This window comes from Pteronotus mesoamericanus, unplaced genomic scaffold (genome assembly GCF_021234165.1).
Source record: "Pteronotus mesoamericanus isolate MK-2021 breed Mesoamerican mustached bat unplaced genomic scaffold, CSHL_Meso_final contig_73, whole genome shotgun sequence".
Taxonomy (NCBI): domain Eukaryota; kingdom Metazoa; phylum Chordata; class Mammalia; order Chiroptera; family Mormoopidae; genus Pteronotus; species Pteronotus mesoamericanus.
This window is the reverse complement of record NW_026555245.1, coordinates 28,075,706-28,083,029: the sequence shown is the minus strand read 5'-3', so window position 1 is coordinate 28,083,029 and position 7,324 is coordinate 28,075,706. Positions and strand designations below refer to the sequence as shown.

The following is a 7,324-nucleotide window of genomic DNA, read 5'->3' as shown; positions in this document are numbered from 1 at the left end:
AAAGAAATAGATGAAATTAATTTTAATAATATATTATTTAACCCCAATGTCCACTATATTATCTGAACACCATATAAATTTATTAATTAAATATTAAAATATTAATTATATAATATAAAATAATTATTGAGACTAATATATTATCAATACAAATATTAATATGATAATTATTCTATATAAAATGATAAAAATTCTTATTTAAATATTTTACATTCATTTTTTTCCATACCAAGTCTAAAAACACATTTTTAGTTTACAAATATAGCATATTACAATTTGGGGTAGCCATAGTTCAAATGGCATAATCAGCAAAGAAGCTCAAGGGTTCCTGTTTTACCAAGTAATGAAATATATGGTTTTATGTTTTCTGAAATCTTTCTTTTCTATACCCTGTATTATTTATTTATTTCTCATGTTGGCATTATCATCTTTGTAGCCCTTAGTTTGAATTTTGTTTCTAGCAGTTGTTCAGAGTAAGAGATGTTTTCCTGGGAGGTCATGCCAGTTTATCAGCTTTAGGAAGTTTTTGGATCCAGAGTCCAATTAACAGCAGAATTTCTTAAAGTCCCCTTGCTCCAGCCTGCAAATTGGAGCCTCAATATCCTCTCCCAGTTATTATTTCTTTACTCAAAGTACCTGATGAGATTCCAATGGTACCTGATGGCATTTTTACAGTTCTCTGACCCAGACCTTTCCGAGGTTCCTTCTCTTTGCTTTCCTTTTGCATAGTCATTGATACTCTCTCTTATGCTATTGCTGGTTTGTTCCCTACTGTTTGTATTTTGGGGTCTGTGATAATTCCTTGCCACCTAGGTTTGTTGTTGATGTTGACAATGGAATTTTTTTATATCATATTCATTTTGTTTTTATTCAGGAAAGACTAAAGAAAGAAACAAACAATAAATTATGCCACTTCTGCTACCATCCTCCCACAATCCTTTAAATTTTTCTTTTTACTTACCTATATAGAAATATTTTATTAATTAAAGTTGTGGGTAGTTATTAACTGTGAATTTTCGGTACCCATTTATTGACTTGATTGCATTTATTAAGTATCACACCAAGGCTATTACACATCTTGGTTTTTAGAAATATGTTCTAGCAGTGGAGACTTATCATTGAAATGAGCTTCTGCAAGTAGTAAACTATGCACTGCTCTTTAATATATTGTATGCTTAGAAACTTTATATTAAGAGAAAAATGAAACTGGAACACGAATATTTAGAAATAAGTAACTCATTAATCATTGTAACTTCAACTCTGTTATTAAGTAGAAAGGTGAATATACTTTTTAATCTGTTAAATATTGTTATTACCTCTAGCAATAGAACAAAAATCGAGCAGCATCTCGGCCACCTTTCCTTGCTCTGACACAGAAGCATTGAAAAGATCCATTGCTTTGCAGGTCTGGTTGCTTTGACAGATCTAGTAGCATTCTGTATAGGTGATAAAATTGCATTGGAGAGTAAATAAAACAGATGCTCCATATATATTTTATTCTGTAGATGCCTTCTTTATCCCCTCCCTACTAATGATAGCACATGCAACATATTTTACTTAAATAAGATTCTTTCATGCAGATGTTCAAATAAGTATCAAAAAATTAGCCACTAAGTTACTTAACTCTACAAAGTAGCAGGAAATGTCAAAGTTCACATTTAAAAATTGTTTCTAACATAAAGGCAATAATTTAGACCATCCAGGAGATGATGACCTTCTTTAGTAGTTCAGAAAGATGAAAGTTGAAGCCAATGGTTATTGGTATTCTAAACACTATGAAGATAGATTTTGTTGCTGTATTCAGCTGCACTGAATAAGTGACTATATATGTCATTAAAAATTGATGGTCAAAATGATGAATATAATTTGATTTGTATGATAATCCTTCAACAAATTATAAGCTATATTCTCTGGAAAATTATTAACAACACTTTATACTAGGAAACAGTGAAATTCTTTCTTAAATAAAACTTTGACCATGTGTTCAATAAAAATTACTATCTTCAGTGCGCCCGGCACTGCTTTGTGTGTTAGGGAAATAGCACTGAACAAAAAATAGACAAAAATTTCTGCTCTCATGGAGCTTACATTCTTTTTTTAAGTAATACACAACATAATATAAAACTGGTGAAACAACAACTACTATGTTTGAAGTAAAGGATCTTAACTACTTTGCTTCTTCTATCTGCACTATTCGGTTTCATTCTCTTCTTGACTCTAATTTGGAAATTCATTTGCTGCAGTGCAGTTCAGTAAATGAAACATGTAGTGTATTTCTGTGCATATCACCCTCAATATAGTGATGAAGTGAAGCCGGTATCTTTGAGTCTCTCTTAGTATGTTTGGAATCCCAGCACCATGGGGACTCACCAACTGAGGGAAACATCTCTTCCACCAGATCAACAGGAATCTCTCTGAATAGCGTTTCACACAATGTCAGGCATCCTCTTTCTTAGGTAGTGGCAATGCTTTTGTATTGTTGCTGTGCATTGGCATTCCTGCCAGTCACTATGATCAGCTTGAATGCCATCGTTACTGCTACCTCTTCAAAAACCCAGTTCTCTAGTAGCCTATGTTCTTGGTGTGACTTGTGTGCTAAGAATACAGCCTTTGCCTCTCTCTGCAAAACCAAGTTACTTTGGATGGAAGAACACATTTTTAATCCACTTAAGATATGACTTAAGAAGATCATTAATTATTCACTCACTCCTTTGTTCATTTATTGTTATTCATTCATTCCACTATTATTTCATGTATTATTATTTATTCACATTTATTCACCAAATAGTTAATGTGAGTGCACTGTGCACTACACTAAGTAGCAAAAATAGCCATTTCCCACAGCTACAAAGATTAGAGTTTATTGGGAAAGGAAGATACTCATTTTTTAAAAATCATACAAATGCAAAATTTCAACTGTAATAAGCACAATGAAAGAGAGACACATGCAACTAAGAGGTTTTTAAAAAAAGGTATATGATATCAAGAGAGATTCAAACAAATTATTCCTTTAAAAGTGGTTAAGAGGGTGAGGCATGGAGAGAAGCATTTTCCAAAGCAATTGCCAAAGAATTCCTGCTAAGAATTCAGAGTCCTTTCAAAACACCAATGGTAGGACCCTCCAATCTCATTTGTTCCTTCGAACCAACAGGAAATAATTCTCACCAGCACCCCTGGAGTCTGGTGCCACTGACTCAGAGCATTCTCCTTATTGGAGGGTACCTATGTATACATAGCAAAATATTCTTGAATCGTGCCTAACCAGTTTGTCTTACAGAATAATTTGTTATGGCTTTTATACTCCTTCTTTGCCACAAGCTATTACAATTAAACCTTCTTATGGGTTCTTGACTTTCCATTTGTATTCCATGGTAGAATCACTCTAGAGTAGCCTAAAACTACCTTATACTAGTTCCACCTGTTCTAAAACTTTCTGTAAATGAAATGCAGTGTGTGTGTGGTCACCTGGTACCTATCACAGGCTCTTTCCCAGGCCACGGACCTATTCCTACTGTATTATATAAGCATCCTGGAGAGGTAGTTTGGTTTTATCCTCAGCCAAAGTCAGCCTCAGACTCTTCAAAAAAATATCTGTACCCTCTTTCTGTTCTTCTTTTCAGTTTTCTCTCGTCTCTAGGGAGCGGCTATCGCCCCCATTTGCTCTGCTCTGGAATGCTGGCCTAGTGGCTCTTCGTTAGTTCCTCAACATGACCACTAGGATACGGTCCCTTGCACCCAAGTCACCTTGGTAGGTACGTAAGCATCACAAGAGGAACTCTTCCTCTTAGCTTCCCTGCCATTAAGAATTTAAATCCTTTGATATATACCAAGCTATACCTTTAGAGATTTTTGCTTCTTCTAATTTAAGTTCTCCCTATGCATTTGAGTATGAGGTGCTATGGTAGGCAGTGGAGGTACTTTTTAACTTAAATCTTATATATGAGATTAAGTTTCTTCCTTTCTTTCTTTTTTCTTTTGAACAATCCCTATTATTTAAAAACCCTGCACCACTTTGTTTTGATCAAAAGTCACATAGCCTTTCTTCACCTTATTAAAAAAAATTTCACCTAAAATGTAGTTGTATTTTTTAAAATAACAAATAAATATATTGCCAGTTAGCAGAGACCCAGAGGACGTTTATACCAACTTTTGTCATCATTTCTCTACGAGTGTTGCTTGCTCCCTTTTGCTGAAGCCGTCAATTCTTAAATCTCAGCATTTAATTTGTATATTACACATTACATTGTATCTCGGCCTTTAGTAGCCTTTGAAGATATTGTGGTTACCTTCAGTCCTTTTGAGATAACTATTGAGACTAACTCACAATGATTATGGCTTTTTGAGTCAAAACAGTTTTTTTCTGGTTCCTGAGGATATGATTTGTATATAAATCTCTCATCTACTGAAAACACATTTGCAAATGAAAGATTAGTGGATTTAATTTCCATTGTTTTCTATGCACTACATAATGTTCTTGCACATATATTTTGTTTCTTGCTGCCCCAGTAATAGATTTCATAATGGAAGGCAGTCCCCGTTCCATGCTGAGAAGTCTGTGGTGGTGCAGTTTTCCAGAGGCATCTATGTGTCTGCCCAGTGCACACTTGGGTTCATAAGATTTGGGTATTTCTGCATTGCAGTTGTTGTAACAGTTTCTATGGGTGGTTGAAGGCGTGCTCTGAAGTCCAGATCTTCCTGGCGCCAGCCACCTGCGCAATGTCTGGGCAGTTCAATGACGCAGAGGCCATACCTGCCCCTGCCCTGTCCCCAGAGCCATCCCTGTGGCCCTGGACTTGCCCATGCTGTGGGGCCCAGCGACCCCATGCACTGCCTCAGGGCTTATGCCAGCCTAGGTTTTTCAAGATCAACTTTCTTTAGATAAGACAATCTTTAATGCTTCCCAGCATCATTACATTTCACGGCAGCGGGTAAGTAAGGTAACCAACAGCTGCCTCCATTTTCCTCGCCCTTAATTTTTGATTGATACATATTTCCCTGTTATTTCTGGGGCTGGATTGGAGCTAGATAAGTTAGTTCTGTTTCTTATCTTCCAGTAAACTATGCCAAATTCTGTTGACAGGCACCAGTTGGCATAATACTCAGCCTTGGGAAAACAAGTATTCACACACACAATGTACTGCTGTAATGGAATTTCTGGTATTTTATAGTTTATAGTGTAAATGTTTTCTGTTTACATGTACCTCTAAAATATGTAGTCATTTTGAAAATTGATTTGCTTATGTGAACCAAGAGGTTTTGTGATAAAAATTGTAAAGATGCCGTTCTTTTTTAATAGGCACTAAAGAAAATATGATCTTCTGCTAGAGTTGTGCCACCTCCTTACCACTGAGAACAGCAGAACAAACGTAGGAAAGCAAGTCTCTAGTGTTGCACACCAAGGTAAGACACGGGAGATGTTTGTGTGTTTTCAATGATGGTTTGGAATAGCCAGCAAATGCTGAATTCAGTGACATGAATCTTTATGCTTCATTCTGAGAATGTGGACATTCTCTGTAGTAAACAATCTCTTCACAAGCCCTCTAAGAATCTAGGTTCTTATGAGATGTCATGCCAGGAAGAAAGTTGGAAAAGTTTGTGAATTGGGGGTTCAATGGAATATTTGTGAGAGGATAAGAAGCTAGAAAGAAAATTTTGGTTTCCTAAGTTAAGAAACACTTATTCCTTGAAATGATAATAAGAATCAGTTTGATCTATTTTTTTTCTTTTGGTTCATTTAAGATTTTTTTCAATGCTTTTTAAAATTTAAAAGAAAATTTACTGTTCAAATACATTTGGCTCCATTTTCCCACCACCACTTTCTCCTGCCCCACCCACTCCCACCTCCCTCCCTCAATCAAAAATTTATATGGAACCATAAATGACCCTAAATAGCTGCATCAATCTTGAGAAAGAATAACAAAGTAGGAGAGATCATAATACCTGACACCAAACTATATTACAAGGCCACTGTAATCAAAAAAGCCTGGTACCAGCATAAGAACAGACACATAGATCAATAGAACAGAATAGAGAGCCCAGAAATAAATCCATGTCTCTATGGTCAATTAATATTCAACAAAGGGAGCAGAAGCATAAAATGGTATAAAAATAGCCTCTTCAACAAATGGTGTTGAGAGAGCTGGACAGCTACATGCAAAAAAATGAAATTTGACCACCAACTTATACCATACACAAAAATAAACTCAAGATGGATAAAATATTTAAGTATAAGTCTTGACACCATAAAAGTCCTAGAGAAGAACATAGGCAGGAAACTCTCAGATATTCCATTGAGCAATATTTTCACTGATATGTCCCCTAGAGCAGGGGACATAAAGGAAAGAATAAACAAGTGGGACTTTAGCAAAATCAGAAGCTTCTGCACGGCTAAAGAAAACATCAATAAAATGAAAAGGGAACCAACTGTATGCAAAAATATATTTGCCAATGTAAGCTCAGACAAGGGTTGATCTCCAAAATATATGAAGAACTCACATGACTCTACTCCAGGAAGACAAACAATCCAATTAAAAAATGGGCAAAGTACCTGAACAGACACTTCTCGAGGCAGGACATAGAGAGGGCCTGGAGACATATGCTCACCATTGCTAGCCATCAGAGAGATGCAAATTAAAACCACAATGAGATACCACTAAACAAATCAACAAACAACAAGTGCCGGCAAGGTTGTAGAGAAAAGGAAACCCTAATAGACTGTTGGTAGGAATGCAGACTGGTGCAGCCATTGTGGAAAAGAGTTTGGAATTTCCTCATAGAGCTAAAAAATGGAACTGTCTTTTGACCCAGCAATTCCACTGCTAGGATTATACCCTAAAAATCCCAAAACACCAGTTCAAAAGAACCTATGCACCCCAATGTTCATAGCAGCATAATTTACAATAGGCAAAAGCTGGAGGCAACCTAAGTGCCCATCAGTAAATGAGTGGATCAAAATGCTATGGGACATTTACACAATGGAATACTAATCAGCAGAAAGAGCAAGCTACTACCCTTCGCTACAGCATGGATGGCACCGGAGAGCATCATGCTAAGCGAAATAAGCCAGGAGGTGAAAGACAAATATCATATGATCTTACTTTTAAGTGGAACCTAATCAACAAAACAAACAAGCAAGAAAAATATGACCAGCATCACTGAAAGAAAAAAATCAACAGTAATGGAAGGGGAGGAGAGGGGAGGGTAATGGGAAAAAAAGGGGGAGGTCAAGTCAAGGATTAAGAATCAGTTTGATCTCTTCAGAAAGCTATCTCCCAGGACCTCTTATACCTGGATTCGGTGTTTCTCTAAGGTGCTACCCAAGCTT

General features: G+C 36.2%; 1 pseudogene; it reads right to left on the bottom strand.

The window, feature by feature from the left end:
* Positions 1-4,163: 4,163 nt before the first annotated feature.
* On the bottom strand, positions 4,164-4,748 carry LOC129078362 (PRELI domain containing protein 3B-like; annotated as a pseudogene).
* Between the last annotated feature and the right edge of the window lie 2,576 nt (positions 4,749-7,324).